Source organism: Camarhynchus parvulus, chromosome 2 (assembly GCF_901933205.1).
Source record: "Camarhynchus parvulus chromosome 2, STF_HiC, whole genome shotgun sequence".
NCBI classification, from domain to species: Eukaryota; Metazoa; Chordata; class Aves; order Passeriformes; family Thraupidae; genus Camarhynchus; species Camarhynchus parvulus.
In genome coordinates, this window is record NC_044572.1 from 63,425,010 (window position 1) to 63,441,307 (window position 16,298).

At 42.0% G+C, this 16,298-nt stretch overlaps 1 protein-coding gene across 12 annotated transcripts in view; it reads right to left on the minus strand.

Annotated features, from left to right (window-relative positions):
- The window catches only part of ATXN1 (ataxin 1), a 224,483-nt gene that overhangs the window by 98,332 nt on the left and 109,853 nt on the right, over nucleotides 1-16,298 (minus strand). For 2 of the 12 annotated variants that reach the window (XM_030971065.1, XM_030971058.1), the window contains one exon: nucleotides 5,667-5,772. The exons of the other annotated variants lie outside the window; for them this stretch is intronic. The gene's annotated coding sequence lies outside the window, so the exon portion shown is untranslated. The remainder of the gene's footprint in view (nucleotides 1-5,666; nucleotides 5,773-16,298) is intronic. 12 annotated transcript variants of the gene reach the window in all.

A 16,298-nucleotide genomic window follows, 5' to 3' on the forward strand; every position in this document is an offset into this window, starting at 1 on the left:
TTGAGAAGGAGGGGTATGTGGCCTTCCCTCTGCATTCTGCTCATCATCATTTCTCCATGCATGGATATGATTCCTCCTCACCTCTTCCCAAATTAAAACAAAAACAAAAACAAACAAACAAAAAAAACCAAAACAAAAAAACACCACCCCCCCAAAAAGCAATCAAACAAACAAACAAACAAACAAAAACACAAACCAAAAACTGTAACCCAACAGGAGCAGTGATGGCAGAGAGCCTTCTACTCCAAACTCCAGCACCAGCTCAGGCAAGAAGTAAGGAAATATAGCCCTGTCACAAGGGAAACAGCTGAGCTATTGCAAACAACAGCAATCCTTTTGACTTCACCACAAAGTGCCCAACCCAGTACTAGTTTCCAAGTGGAAAGGCTGCCCTCCACTTACCATGTAGACTGCAGAAGAGGTGGATCAGCTTCTCAAATATCCCTTGTCTGCCACAGCAACCCAGCAAACATTGCCATCTAATCATTCCCATAGTACACTAATCCCTTCCTGGCTTGGCAGAAGGTGAGTACAAAGTTTTTGCTAATCTTGCATTTATAGTAATTTCCCCCTCCCTGTCACATCATGTGAATCATCCCTGTTTCCAAGCATCAAAGAGTTAATGGAAGAAAGAACCACCCTACCATGTGCTTCACTCAAGGGTAAGTGGACTGGCCAGCTACCAAAGCAGATTGTTAAAGACTGCACTGGGCTCCTGATTTTTTTTCTCTCAACTGCATAACGTAAGGATTGAATGTGGACATAAATGTAAACCTAGACCACGTCTGCTGATAAAGCAAAGTCTTTGTACTTGCGCAACTGCCAGTAACTGTACACAAAATACTTAAATTTCATTAATTCTTCTACATTCAAAAGCTGACCTGCAGTCTGCTCGAGGCAGCCAATGTGAACTGCAGTCTCAGCAGAATTGCACATTAAAGACAGAAGGGAAACAGATTATAATACAAAATCAGACGGCTAGGAAAGTGAATCATTTGTGCAACTGTTAAAAACTCAGAGCATTTTGGGCACACTTTACCACACCAGATTACAACACAGCTCTGGTGGTTCTCTTCTGAAAGACAGCTTAACAGGTTTGTTAGGTTTGTGTTATTTGCCCCTTTCATCACAGGCATGAACAAAACTGGTGCCTTCAGGACTCTGTCATATTCCACTATTAAACTTTTCTTTTGAATTAATTGAAGGTACTCTGCTATTTGAAGATTTCTACCTTCCCACAATTGCATTAGTAGCTTGGAGCAGAGTGTACGTGCATAGGCAAAACATTTCTTACCAAATATCTCTCAGGGAACTTCAGATGTGCATTTTTGCCCTAAGCGTTCACGCTTCTTCTCATAAGACAGCCTTGAAGCAGTATTCTAATTCTAACTTATTTTTTGTAAGATACTTCCACCTTGCATTCATACCTGTCAGACATGGAATGTGGACCTCCCTTCGTTAACTATTACCAAACCATTTGAAGGTTTCTCCATTGCCCATCAGGTATAACCAGTTAGCATCTACCTAATAGGACTCCATCTCTAGACAGTTTCATTTTGAATGACATAAATTACCTTGGGCCAGCTTATTTCCATGTTGGTTCATGTTCTGCTCTGCTGTGACCTCTAAGGAGAACAACTCAGGAACTCATCTGTCCCAAAGCCATTTGTCTCCTGTTTTAGCTTCCTTCCTATTTCAAGTCTACCATAACTGACCTACAGGCATGAAATCCACTCAGGGATGTGACTGGTGACCCTTTCTACAGTTGGTAGAACATGATTATTTACATGATCATTATTAACAAGAGGAAAATATTTTAATTTGCTAGCAAATTCAATTTTCACATCTATGAGCAACACAGTCATGTCTACAAATAGATGTTTACTCTTACATGCTGAGCTTGGAGACACAAAACATGATGTATTCCTTAACTGTCCCCATGGTATCTATATCTAATACTGTAATCTCAAATTATGTAGAAGTCTGTGGTAACCCAGTCTGTTTTCAGTTATCCAGTACCTTTCTAGTTCATTAATAGTTCAATTAAAAAAAAAAGGGGGGTGGGGAGGGAGCTTATGATAAAAATTCATACCCAGATTTCAAAGACCTAACAGTGTTGGAAGGTGCACAGTAGATCATGCTCGGAGTACTTCATGCAAAAATATAAATCAAGAATTTTTGGTGCTTCCATTCAGGGTTGCTTAAATTTGTGATTCATGTGGGAAGCCATTGCTAACAACAACAATAACAACAACAAATGTCTCTGCAACAAAAATGTAGAAACTAGAGTTGAAACTTTGGGTTGAGAAGTACAGTGACTTTACACAGGAATTGCACACACCCCATCTACTGGCTTTTCAGAAGACTGAGAATTTTAACAGCAGTAAGGCAAGATTACCTTGCACTGGAATTATTTACTAAGCCATGCCTGTGAGATTAGTGCTTGATGAAAGTACAGGAGACCATCACCTATCCCAGAAGAACCGCAAAGCAATCCAGAACTGACAAAACTGTTCAGAGCCTACAACAGTAGAAATACAGGTCACAGGCTAAAAAAAGTAACCTGAATCATCACAGCACCTTGTACAGTGTGACAGAAACCTAATAAAGAATCAGAGAAAATGTTCCAGCTGACAAAGGCATTGGTTTTGCCGAGTGCCTGCTGTGAGGCCTGCCTTGCTGCCTTTAAGAGCAGGGGCAGGGGTAACATCCAGCAGAATAGATAAAGGCAGCAAACATTCACCCACCCACAGCAGAGACTTCAGTCAGTGGCTGTTGTGCCACCTCTGCAGCACCCAGGGAGCACAGCCATTGTAATTTTTAATTCAAGAAAGTTGCATGCCACGTCATTAGAAGAATTCACAACAAACTTCAGTCACTGAGTCAGAAATGGAACTCAAGTTATGCTCTGTCAATCAGGATATTTGATTGTGGCAAATCAAATTATCTGCTTGCCTTTACTGAAAGCTTCCCAAAGCCAGTGCAATCTCCCACTCCTCTAGTAGAGTCTGCAGTGCCTTGGTAGCAGATGGTGAAAGTACTGAGAGTAAATCCAGCTGCTGAGAACACGGACAGTTTTGCCACTGGAGTGTCAAATTGTGACATTTCTTTTCCCAATGAATTAGTAATGTTAATCTATCCACGCTGCCTCACCAATGTTACCCGCTAGTGTCTGCCTGTTCATTTCTAACTCCATAATTGCGGGCAAGGGCTCATAGAAGTGGCCAACAGCCACCACAATGTCAGTCTATGGTCTTAGGAGACTAAATACATTTAAATCTGTCAATACACTCTTTATATAAAACTTGCATAACAGGTTGGCTGTTACTGACAGTTGTGTGAAATATAAGGTGGTGCATGATATAGATGAGGGGGATTTTCAATGCCTCTTCACTTCTCACCCTGGATTTCAAATTAGTTTCTTTACCAGTGAAGAAACTAATTCTTTACCACTGGTTTCTTTTACCAGTGCCCTGTCACACAGATGCATAATGGCCACAATTTCTAGTAAAAGCCAAAATCACAGAAATTTTATTGCATATAGGGTCAGAGATGTTTTGAAAACAAACTTTTTGATTATCTATGAAGTTTGGAGGAACTCGGTGTTACAGAAAGAAAATTAATTTTTTTCCTTCACTTGCTACTGTCCTCATCACAGACCAAAGCCTGCTCTTGCATCCAGTGTGACTTCAGCAGAGTGGACTGGGTTCAGAGCGATATAATGCACTAAATGTTCAGTTTTCAAACAACAGATCAAGTTTTGTTTTAAAATGTTGTCTTTACTCAGAACATTTTAACCCAACTGCTTGATAAGAGGCTCCTGTTGCTGCTCACCCTTTCTTTCCATTTTCTGTGCAAAAGTTGTGAAGGCACAATACTGTTTTAAGATGTACACCAGCCAAGGAGAGTACAGTGATGTGAAACTGGTATTTGTGTTTTGTCACTACCAGCAAAGGTGTGTCTGCACAAAGCTGTGGCAACTGTCAGCAGGTTAAAGCAATTTAGATCTTTGCTTGCTTGTGTGCCAGGTAACCTTAAAGAGCTGCAGAACTCTCTCTTCTAAGCATTAAGATCTCAGTAACTTCAACTATATAAATGCCCCAAATTAAAACAGCATATTCATCAATTTCTAGGAATACACCACAGTTTGGATGACACATTATTCCAGTGCTCAGTTTCTTCTGGACCTGAAGGCATCCTAGAGGTCTTAAAACTCAGCCTTCCTTCAGCTAGCTCCAACTGGAGCCAGACCAAGCGTTCAGTGCTGGCACTAGACCCACTGCAGTGCCAGACCACGTTAAGCCAAGCGCTGGGGAGGTGTTTTTAGGAACCCTTGCAGAAGGCACCTTTGCCAACAAGGTTCAACGAGGTTTCTGCTGGTGACTTGAGAAGACATATTGAATGTCAATTGGCATGTTTATCTTCTTTAAACACTGAGCTTCCTTTCTAACATCTAATAGGGCAGATTACTGGTTTAATACTAATGGAAACTGATCAAAAGACCCTAGATTATTTGGCTGGCTTAACTTAAAAACTTTTCCTGCTCCAGTTTCCATGCAAAATATATCAAAGTATCCCTATGAATGGAGAGCCTATCAACTAATCATTTAAGGAGATGAGAAAAACTCCCTTTAATACTGAGTTATGGATAAAAATGCCAAAAAACTCCCAGAACAACTGAAGGACGTGCTCCACAAATTTTCACAAGGACTACTTTGGAAAATAAAACCTAGAGAAGCATACTATATAAGGCCATTTGAAAATTCTATTCCTTATCTACAAAAGTTCTCAGTTGCCATCATGGTTCATTTGTTTAGGGACAAAAGTAGCTGGCAAACTAGAGTAAAAAAGAAAGAACAAGTAAACACTGGCATTCTAAGTGTTCTCTGTAAGTGAAGATAAACAGCAGTGGTCAAGCGAAAACTGACCACAGCTCTTTCCATACTGCCAGCTGGGAACAACCTGGATCAAGGCTATCAACCCATTTAAATGCAAAAATGCTTTCATGATTTCATGGCAGAACAAGTATTTCTTTTTGTCTGTACACTTTTTAGAAGACATGAACAGTAACTTCAGAACAGAACATAGATGCCTGTTAACAAAGCCAATAACAATTATTGCTATGTCTAAGAATCAACAAAAAAAACCACTAGTGTATTCCAAAGGCATTCGCTCACAAAGCAAACTCGCTCCACACAAGCCCCAGCACAGAAACGTGATAGTATCTCATGATTTATGTTCTCTCAGCAGGTTGTACCGGGTCCTCCAGATTCCATGCTTGCCTTTGAAAGCAATTAAGTTTCTTGCACTTCTGGGAGCGACAAAAGCTCTCACTATGAAAACCTGCATGCTGCACTCGTGCTGAGTCTGCAGCTTGGCAGACTGAAACAAAAGCACCGCAAGAGGTGTGAACTTCCCCCACTTAACTCATCTGAGAGCATTAGTATGTGAAGGGCCATCTCTAAACTTTGAAGCTATTTCCAAATCATGTCTTTGTCCAGCGCCCAAATAGCCAGCTGCCGCTGTGATTTGGAGAACATTTGCAAAGCGCCTCTCAGCCTGGAAAGAAAAATCCCTTTTCTCATCAGCCTGCACACAGGAAGCTCTACAAGTTCAGCTACTGTGAACTATTCTAATTGCTCACAAGACAGAGTACTCTTACTTACATAAGAGCATGTCCAGACACCTCGATGAAACCTGGGTCCTGCTGTGCTATGCACTGTACAAACACCTGCTCCATGGAGTTTACAAGTTGCACAGAGTAAACTGTACCTAAGGGAAGACAAGGGCAAGAAGCACATGTAGAGAAGTAATCAACAGGCATTTCACACAACTAGTGTGTGAATTCTGCTTGTGAATTATTGTAGTACAGGAATGCTGCCTGATCAAAAAATAGATCTGCGATATATCCCTGGCTGAATAAAACAAACAGAATAGCAGCAAAGTCAAACTATTAACCATCCTGGCCCCACCAACAAAAGCCCCAATGCTGTTCAAAAAACAGACTGCCTGGACAAGGCACAAAATCTTTTACCTTCTGAAGATAGAAAAGAGCCAAAGTCATTTCCCATCACTGCTCTAATTCTACCCAAACTGCAAGAGAGTGACCTTGAGAAGCCAGAGCGCTGAGCCAGTGTGACAAACACGGCAGCGGGGCGCACGGAAGGGTGTGTGCCAACCAGCAGCCCCAGCACACAGGGAGGGCAGCTCCTTCCAGGCAGGGTGGTGACAGTGACCCACCTCTTGCTTACAGCAAGGCACGCTGGCCTGAGACCTCAGCCAAGGGCAGTTACTCAGGGATTGCCCTTACACATGGAGTTCACATGTCATTTACACTGCGGCAAATGAACTTGCCAAGACCAACATTTTTTCACATCAACTTATTTTTGCACCTTAGACTCAGCATGTTTGGTTTTCAGGGTTTATCCTCATAACTTCAAATGAAATCAGCTGGAGTGATGCATACTCAGCACCCAGTATTCTGGAATTTTATTTTTTACTTATCAGTGTACCTGTTTTCTCTGTTATACAGTAAGACACCCAATTCTGTGTAAGTACATTAATTTCAGATAGTGTCATTTTCAAAATTATTTAAGCCTAGTTATGAAAGTTAACCTGGCTCTGTTTCCTTCTGACAACATCTGTGGTTTCATAACTTTAGTTTTTTGTACCTCTCACTCACCTGTTACAAAGCAAAACTTACAAATTCAGAGAAATTATTTATCAGGGAGATCTGCAAAAAATGACCAACTTGATTTTCTACCAGATTTAGAAAAACATTTCCCGCTCTCATCTCCTTCACTTAAAGTTGCAATCATCTCTAAGAACCAGAGGTAAGTGCTTTTAGAGGCAGAAATGTGCTTAAAGACACATAATGGCAAGACTGTAAGATGCTTCAATGTCCTCTAAGCCCTCTTTAAAGTGCTTAATGTCTTAGGATAAAAAGTATGAGCAACTGTGAGCTTGGTCACAAATAGTTCATTAAACATACAAACATATACAGACATGTCAGAAATGTTAAGCCAGGAGCTAAAAGGCAAGGAAATACCAGAAATGTGCCCAATGAGTAACATTTAATCTTTAGTCTTAATTTTGTGATCACACGGGGCTTGTTTTCCACAGGAAATGGTGCCATTTGTGGTATAGTAAAGCTATTACTCTAGCTTTTGGTATTACTGAAAAAGAGATCCTCAGTTTGCTTCATTCTCAGTATTAAAAATGGCCCTGAATGCTTTGCTTTAAAGACAGAACAAGTATTTCCTTCTAGGTTATTTTCTGGCTGTCACCATATTACCTAACTGCTTGATTCACTAAAATTAGCACATGTTCACAACACCCCGGTGAGGAGGGGTTTTTTCCCCCATCACAGAGACAGAGAGACTGAAACTGTGGACAAAGGTCTCTTCCAAACCCAGCTATGCTGCTTGATGAGATTTTCCTCCCACACATGTGCTCAGCACCAGCTGCCCCTCTTCCTGTGCTGACTGTCTCCCTTCAGAAGTGCTAGCAGTCTGGTGTAAAAGCGTTTTGTAATCCATTATGGTGAAAATAAACTGGAGCAGCTACAAACTACTCTTTAGGCTCTTTTATGCTAACCCAGTTTTGCCTCCAACCAGCTGGGGAGCGCCCACCAAAGAGGGCCCTATCCAATGGGAGGTGCAGTGAGCACGTGGGAAACTTGTACCGACAGAGGCAGACCCAAAAGAGGGCACCTATGCTAGTCAAAATCATTACCAGGGCTGAAAGTTTTAAATTACAACAGACCTCTTCTATTGGAGGAACAGAGATAACTGCAAGCTATCAGGGATCTCACGTGAACCAAAGATGTAGCACTCAGTTTGCAGTCACAGATTCACGCTGGCAGCACAGGGACAGCAAGATTAAGGTGTGGGAGCAGGTGGAAAGAGATGCATTCACACGAGGTGCTACTGCCAGCACACACTTGTTGCATCCTCTTGATGGAGATTGCTTCTCCACCACTGAGCTGCTCAAACAAACTGTATGAATGCTCTTCATCCACTTCAAGTGTGAAGTTAGACACTTTGAACAGACTTAGGTTTAAGCTAAACTGTATTTTCACACCAGGGTTTTTGTACTGATGCAGAGGGACAGGATTGCATGAGTCAGTCTGCTGTCTCAGTAGGGTTACGAGGCAGCATCAAGTACTTGGGCTACAACACAGAGCTACAGGTGAAATGATCCTGTATCTTCACACCAGAGAGCACAAGCAGCATCCAAATGCAGCCTCAGGAATCACAAACTCCTTACCAATGTACAGAACAGAGATTTCCCTTTTCTGTGGCTTAAGTTCTTCTGCTTTCCTCCTCAGGCTCTACACCAGCTTCCTCTGGGTTTCTCAGCTTAATCCCAACCACATCACACAATCCACCCCTGGCAGTGACCAGCTCCAACATGCTGTCCCCACACTTGGTGCTCTTGGCCTTAACTGCCCCTCCATCTCCTGGTTCAGATAGTGCCATGTTCCTCACTACTACTCCTGAGAACATCCTCCACAGCTTGTGTTCTCTCTCTATCCTTTCCTTCTGCTGCACCCTGTCTGGGCAAACAACAGCTTTGCTGAAAACATGGGACAACAATCTCCTTTCTTTTGCCTCCTGTATGCCTAAGACCACAGCACTCAGGAGACCAATGTGGAAATACCAAAGCAAGTTCTTCTGCTCTAAAATACAGCACACTCAATGCTACCTAACGAGCTCCTGCTTGTGGGTACAAAATGAGAGATATTAGACTTTATATCCTGACTGATTATAGACAAGTTTTGCTGCATATGAGAAGGCAAATCCCTCATATTAGGGCAACTCTACAGCCAAATTTCAAATATTCACCTCCAAATGTGAAGGTGCTACACAGGTACTCAAATGAAACAGCTGACCTACTTTTAAAAAGGTACAAATCATGCCAAATTTTGTATCTTGTTCTCAAGACAACCTGAATCATTCATGCTGAAACATAAAAAGAAAGAAAACTGCCACTGCTTTTGGAAAAAAGAGTCAATTTAAAAGGTTATCCTGGAAAAATCCTGAATGTTGTGCAATGCTGATTGTAGGCAGTTCAACCTGCTTTTCCTACATTACTTGCAATTTCCTACAGCTATTACTGAGAAAGTTCCTCAAACAAATCCATGATGTAGAATAAAAATGAAAGATTATAGGCTCCAGTGATGGCTGGACATATCTCAACCAGAGACCTACAGACTATAATAAAGATGCCTATTAGTGAGGCAATAGACAGCTAACACAGAGGACAAGACATCACTGTGTGCAGTGAATTTTTGACTCAGATATGCAAGAGACCGGAAATCTAAGTGTCACAGTAACAGCCTATTTACAAAAATTAGGAGGAAATGTTGATTGGTTTCTATAGACACAAACATTGATAGTGACACTTGAATCAAGCAACTGGTCTATGTCTGAAAGCAAGGTCAATCTATGATCACTGTGGTTCAGCAGACAAAGAAAGATGGCAAGAAAATCTTGTTGATACATTACTTTCACCATCTAAGAGTCAGGTGATTTGGCTACAAGAAAGCAAATAAAATTTCTTTAAACTAAATATTTAGTTCTTTGATGTAGCTTTTCAGCAGATGACTCTAATGTGAAAGTTTGTGGGTTTTGCTCCAGCAGCCGGGTGGGCTGGATTCTGATCCACTATGCAAATGACTCAAGTGTTTTTCATTTTCTAGGGTGCCAGCTACACTCCTGAACCCTCTGCAAAGGGAACCACCACAGCCGCTGAGCCTCACAAGAAAAGAGCAACTGGGTATGAAACGTTTTCTCCTCAAAGATGACTACCACCCAATTTTATGGCATGACAGAGAGGAGTTGTAAAGTCACTGTTACTCCTTGAGTAACTCTTCTGAAATAGAGGCAAAAGGTCTAACTTCCTAATTTTATTGAAAGAGAGGCAAGCAGGAAGATTCATGCAACATTCCAGATCTGGGATTTGAAGAGCATATTTTCAACATCTCAGATTTTAAGGAAGAATTACGATCAGAGAAAGAAAAAACCCTGCAAAATAGGTCCCATCTAGATGGGATCCCTCCCTTTGCTGGATGGGACCTTCCTATAAGGACAAACTTGACTTGCACCCTTGATGCTTCCGACTTACTCTCCTCCCCAAAATGAGAGGTTAAGCATGGGTTTGAAGGCGTAATTTAAAAAACAGAAGTCTTAAGGAGCAGCAGGCAGGCAGCTTCCAAATGCAGGGGTGGAGAGAAGCTACAGATGGGCTGATCTCTGAGGCGCTCCACTGGAAACCAGGGAGCTGGGAACAGGTCTGCAAAGGGACTTAAAACACTGCTGAGACTTTTTGAAAACCTCCCAAGATAAAAGTTAGGGATTTAACCCCATCACACTGTATGACACAAACTCTGTCCTGTCTTCAAACATCACAAAACTCACATATTTCTAGCAGTACATATAGAAACACCTAACTTTAATGCCTATAATAAACTACATCTACACTGGGAGAGTCTGAGGCATCACTGCCATGTCTTCATAACCTTGATGAGAGCAGTAGCACAAAGAAAGCCTGTGTGGTTTTTTTATCCCACATAGAGCTCTAAGTTGCTGACTTCTGTATTAAGTTGGACTTCCAGGCTCTCAACCATCTGAAACAAAAAAAACCCCAAGCTCTGCAAACATCGTCTTGTCTTCTGCATTCATCTATTCTATAGATCTATTATGTGGACCAAGTTGAACTTTTTTGTTTCACTGAACAGGTAAATATTTATGGGGAAAAAAACCAAAATGCATGTATCAGTACGAGGCTTTGATGGCCATCCTAAAGAGTCAGGAAATACAAAAGAAGCAGCGAGGAAAATTGAAACCTTCCTCCAAGTGGAGATGAAATGAAACTAAGCCAAAGCAAGTGTGTTCTACTATTCCTCATGGTGAGTGCTCTGGCTGGAGAGCTCCTTTCCTCCATCTGGTGAATGTATCTTGACTAGAGAAAGAGTAACACAGTACAAGAGAATGTAGCTGCAACCTGGTGTGAGTGCCAGGCTGAGCAAAGGGTTCAGCCAAATCCTCTCACTTTCAAGAGGAACTGCTGCAAGAAGAAGCATACCACGTCCAAATATATGCTTATTTTCTGAAAATGTGTAACTGCTCAGATCACAAGACAAGACAGAGATGTGTACAGCCTGCTATTTATTTCATGGGGCACACAGGAGTTAATTTTGATTCACATGAATTTTGGATACCTGATCTAGTAACATCCACATCCCTTAGTGTCAGGAACTGAAGTCAGAGGTTGAGGCAGGTAAGCAGTAACAACTCAGTCTCCATGTTTTAAAAATCATCCTGATTTTCCTTTGAGTCTTCCAGGAAAATCAGATATACAGATCTCTCATCCTCACAATTCATCACACTCTAGACTACGCAACAAGTCCCCATAATGTTCCACTTTGGATAGCAGAGCAGTGAACAGATGTGGAAAAAAATTCACTCACTAGTGAAGAAATTCAGGGCAAGAAAATAAACCAGAATTAACTAGACTGTGTCCAGACATCTTCGCAGTTTTATGAAGAAGAATGTGAGGAAGCAGAGGATACATGCTTTGATTTCAGAGAGCCAGTTCCCCAACTGCAACATGAAAAGTGTGGTCTAGCAAGGGGTGTGAGGAAGATTTCCATCATCATAATTCACCAGACCTACATGACTTTCTAGGTTGAAGAGCTATAGTAATTTACATCAGATAAGAAAGTGCCTCCCTGTATCTAAAGAAACACAATTATTTAAGTTTCAGATGGTTATGGACTTGCCACAACAGACATCCTAAAATACCAGTAAGTTTGCAACAGGACATCTCAAGGGACAGCCTACCCAGCATGTTCTGGAACAGGGAAGGGAGCAAAGGGCTCTGAAGAAAAGGGAGGGTTCCTGGAGTAAGAGCAAGTGAGCATCTGGAAAAAGCATCCTTGAGCTCGAGATCACACTGGATGCAATACAGTGGAGGTTTGGGGTCTTCCCCTCTTCCAGATAACCTGGAGCAACCTTGAACAAGAAGTCTCGTCTCTACTCCTACATAGAACACAAGTGAGAAGAGCCATGTACAAACTCTCTGTGCAGGAAAAACAGCCCAGGGTTTAACCTACACTTCCATGCTGTGAAATAGCTTTTAAAAGCTGTAGAGAGGAGAATGATTTGAGACAAATGGCTTGATTTATTACCCATGACTTTGCTAGAGGTTTGGGGTTTTTTCAACACCCTAGTCAGCAAAGAGAGAGAAAAAGAGAGAAAGATAGTTAATGTGAAGAGTCATCTGAAGGTCTAAATCTCCTGACAAGTGCTATCTAAACTTGGAGGGCAAGGCAGTAGCTGACAGAGAAAAGAGAAAATAAAAATGGAATTTGCATCAAGTGAAAGCTTCATGGACAAGCACTGTCACTTCATTTTGTTTTTAAACAACAAAACAATTCGACTAAGTGCAGAAGTAAAATGCAGGGGGTGTGCTGCAGGTTAAACAGTTGGACTTTGGGAGTTGATACACAGACTGAAGTCTGCTCCAGAGCCCCAGGGCAAATTTCACTCTCTGAAGAAGTACTATAGAGGGAGAAAGTGTTCAGTGATGTGCCACTGTCTCTGAATGTATAAAGGCTTCAAATCAAGGATGTGAGTTAGCTGAGGTAACTGAGCTGTGACCATGCTGAACAAACGGGAGCAGGGAGAGCAAATGAATGACAAAAGAATGAAAGCGCAAAATGTTAAAAATGGGGAAAAGGATTCAAGCAGAAGTATGACCTACAGGATAGAACAGTTGCAAATGATTTGGCAAATTTATGAAGTCAACCCTCAGCATCACTGATCTCTTATGAGCCTGTCCTTCAGCCTTTCTGTACCTCATCTGCAGTACGATGCCAGGAGCAGCCAGTAGCAGTGAGAACAGCTGTAGGAGTTGTGCCTAGGTAGAAGCGTTCCTCCACTTAGTGAGAGCTCGAGGAGGAGCAGGTTGAGGAGCATCAGCAAGAGAGAGATAGAATACTGAAACTGCACCCTATCTCCCTAGCCTGGGACATGGCCAGCAGGCAGACAGGACATGTGATACAGAAGATTCCCTGGTGTCTGTCTGCCTGGCTGAACACAGTCACATTAGGGACAGGGGCAATGGTGCCAAGCTCCTGCCTGGCACAGCACGCATGTTCCCTGTGTGACTGCCACACCTTCCCAGGTGCCCTGGTATAACTGGCATGGGGCTATCCAAGCGGAACAACAACAAGAATGATAATGGTTCATCTGTTGGAGACAGTTCTGTTCAATGTCTTTATCTATGATGTGCACCAAAGGGATTGAATGCACCCTCGGTCAGTTTGCAGATGACACCAAGCTGGGTGGGAGTATTAATCTGCTGGAGGGTTGGAAGGCTCTGCAGAGGGATCTGGACAGGCTGAATCAATGGGCTGAGGCCAGTTTTATAAAGTTGAACAAGCAAACTGCCAGATCCTGCACTCGAGTCACAACAACCCCATGCAATGTTACAGGCCTGGGACAGAGTGGTTGGAAAGCTGCCCAGTGGAAAAGGACCTGGGGCTGCTGGCCAGCAGCTGGCTGAACATGGGCCAGTGTGTGCCCAGGTGTGCCCTGGTGGCCAGTAAGTCCAATGGCATCCTGGCCTGTATCAGCCATAGTGTGGCCAGCAGGACCAGGGCAGTGATTGTCCCCCTGGCTGAGGCAACACCTCAAACCCTGTGATCAGTGGGGCCCCTCACCACAAGAAAGACACTGAGGGGCTGGAGTGTGTCCAGAGAATGGAAACTGAGCTGGGGAAGGGTCTGGAGCACAGGTCTGATGCGACTGAGGAAGCTGGAGTTGTTTAGCCTGGAGAAAAGGAGGCTTAGGGGGAACCTTATCCCTCTCCAGAACTGCCTCAAAGGAGGCTGTTGCCAGGTGGGGGCTAACCTCTTCTCCCAGGTATTAGGACAAGGAAAAGGAGTAAAGCTGTGCCAGGGGAGGTTTAGATTGGATATTAGGAAAAATTTCTTCATGGAAAGTGTAACAAAGCATGGGAGCAGTCTGCCTAGGGACTGCTAGTGGTTGAGTCACCGTCCCCAGAAGTATTTAAAAACCACACAGATGTGGCACTTAAGAACATGGTTTAATGGTGGACTAGGTTAGGTTAACACTTGGACTCGATGATTTTAAAGGCCCTTTCCAACAGTAACAATTCTGTTACTGTAAACATGAGGGAGGGCAGTTGCCCAGCTAATGCAAAGCTGTGCTAATGAAACCATAGAGGAGAGCAGATCTCACGGGTCAGCGAAGAAAGCTTCCTCACACAACTGGAACCTTTGCCTGCCAAAGAAACCTAATTTTTGAAGTGGCTGCACCCCTCTACAGAAGCTTGCTAAAAAATGAAGACTCATGCTTAATCCCTGAGGCAGAGTGTGTGTGAGAGGTTTTCTGGTTCCTTTGGCATTACAGAATTAAAGTAATTTCCTCCTTTTCATGACTTTCTCACAATTTCAACTATCCACATCTAGATTAATTGCCCATTTAGAAAAGAAATACTACTGAAGGGGCCACATCCATCAGAGTTCTTATTTCATTCCTCTGAAATTTGAAATTCTCACTAAGACACAGCACGAAGGATTTTCAAGCACAAGGTCCTTTGAACATAAAGAACCAGACATCTTAAACTGCTTTTGGCAGATCATAAGATCTTACACATTAGGAGTCCCCTGGACATTCAACAATATTATATTAAGCAAATACTGTGGGAAAACAGAAGACCTGAAAAGTCCATAAAAGAGGGAAGTGTATCTCAGCAATAGAAAGTACACACTCATAGAACTCAGAAAAATAAATTCTTGCCTGCAATATTCACTAGTTTCAAACACAAGCTACTAGAGAAAAGTCTGGCTCAGAAAAAAGAGGAAAATACAGATTCTGACTGAGCTATGCCTCTATGATTTCCTAAGATCAATTCATTGCAGTAATTAATTAGACAGATCACTCTTTTGTAGTCTTCTTTATTAGGTCACAAATCCATGCAAATTATTAACTTCTTCTACTACTTTTAGTAATGATCTGCTTGAGAAGTTGTCTTTGCTAAGTTCTTCAGTTTAATACTTATCTTGCAAATGTGCCAGTTGACTAAGAAGAGAGGAACAAAAGAATAAAAAAAACTCTGACACAAACCAGCAAATCTTAAGCCAGAAGAACATTAGTTGTTAAGAAGAAAATACCAACAGAAGAACCAAAAATAGCTTTTCAACCATTTGTCTTTTCAAACCTGTTTTTTCTTCTTAGGCTCCATGCCACTCATAACTGAATACTTCTTAGGCTTGTACTGGGGTCTCTCAGAACCTCTTTCCACTCAAATAAAAATATGTCTTTTTCCCTATCACATTATTAACAACCATAATAAGTGGTTTTGTTTCTTTTATCTCCATGACTTTCTTGAGTTTTGCCTACTGTTTATCTAGGTGCAAAAGCTGGTGGTCAATGCTTGTCACTTTTTTATTAAGTATTCAAATAAAAAGTGATGCTACCTCTTACTCAAATGTAAGTTTAAGCCATCTCTACTTGGAACTAGGGAGGAACTAGGCCTTCCCATTGGCAAAACTTTGCTGTATATTCTCCTCTCACCTACCAGAATTTCTCCTATCACATACACCTTTACTTCTTCTTTTTCTTTAAATGTGTGACAGGCTATCGAACCAAGTATTTTCCTTAGGGGCACAGAAGTCAGGTTTTATGCTATCCTAGAGTAAATTGAAATGATGGCCAAAGAGAGAAAGCAACAAAGCCATCAAAAGTCTCCTGTCAATACAGGAATATGTAACTGCTGGGAGAAGTCAAGATATGCTGTATCTTTTGTGACATGCTGGAATTTTGTTGTAGTTGTTCCTCCCCAATAATTAACAGATGACAGTTTAGTTTTAAAACAAGGGCATTTTTTAATCAGTGCACCATCTATGCTACTCAACCATCGGATCTGTCTCAAGGTCACTGTCTTCAGTAACTGGGTAAGAATTACATCATCTGTCCTACTATAGGATGGCAATTACATCATTGATCAATACCTGAGATCTTAGTGTGACCAACAAATTAATCTTAGGGATGAGTTACAACTGGGCAGATACCACAAAATGAAAGTCCTGCTTGCTTCAATCCACATCCCCATTAAGACCAAATTATAAAACGATCAACTCGCTTATTTGTAGTACAGCACAAGCTAAGAGCTAAGCAACGATGGGGTTGGGAAGGTGCCACAGTGGCATGCCTTTTGCAAGGCAGACAAGACCATCTTTGCTTTGAAGAGCTTACAGCATCCTG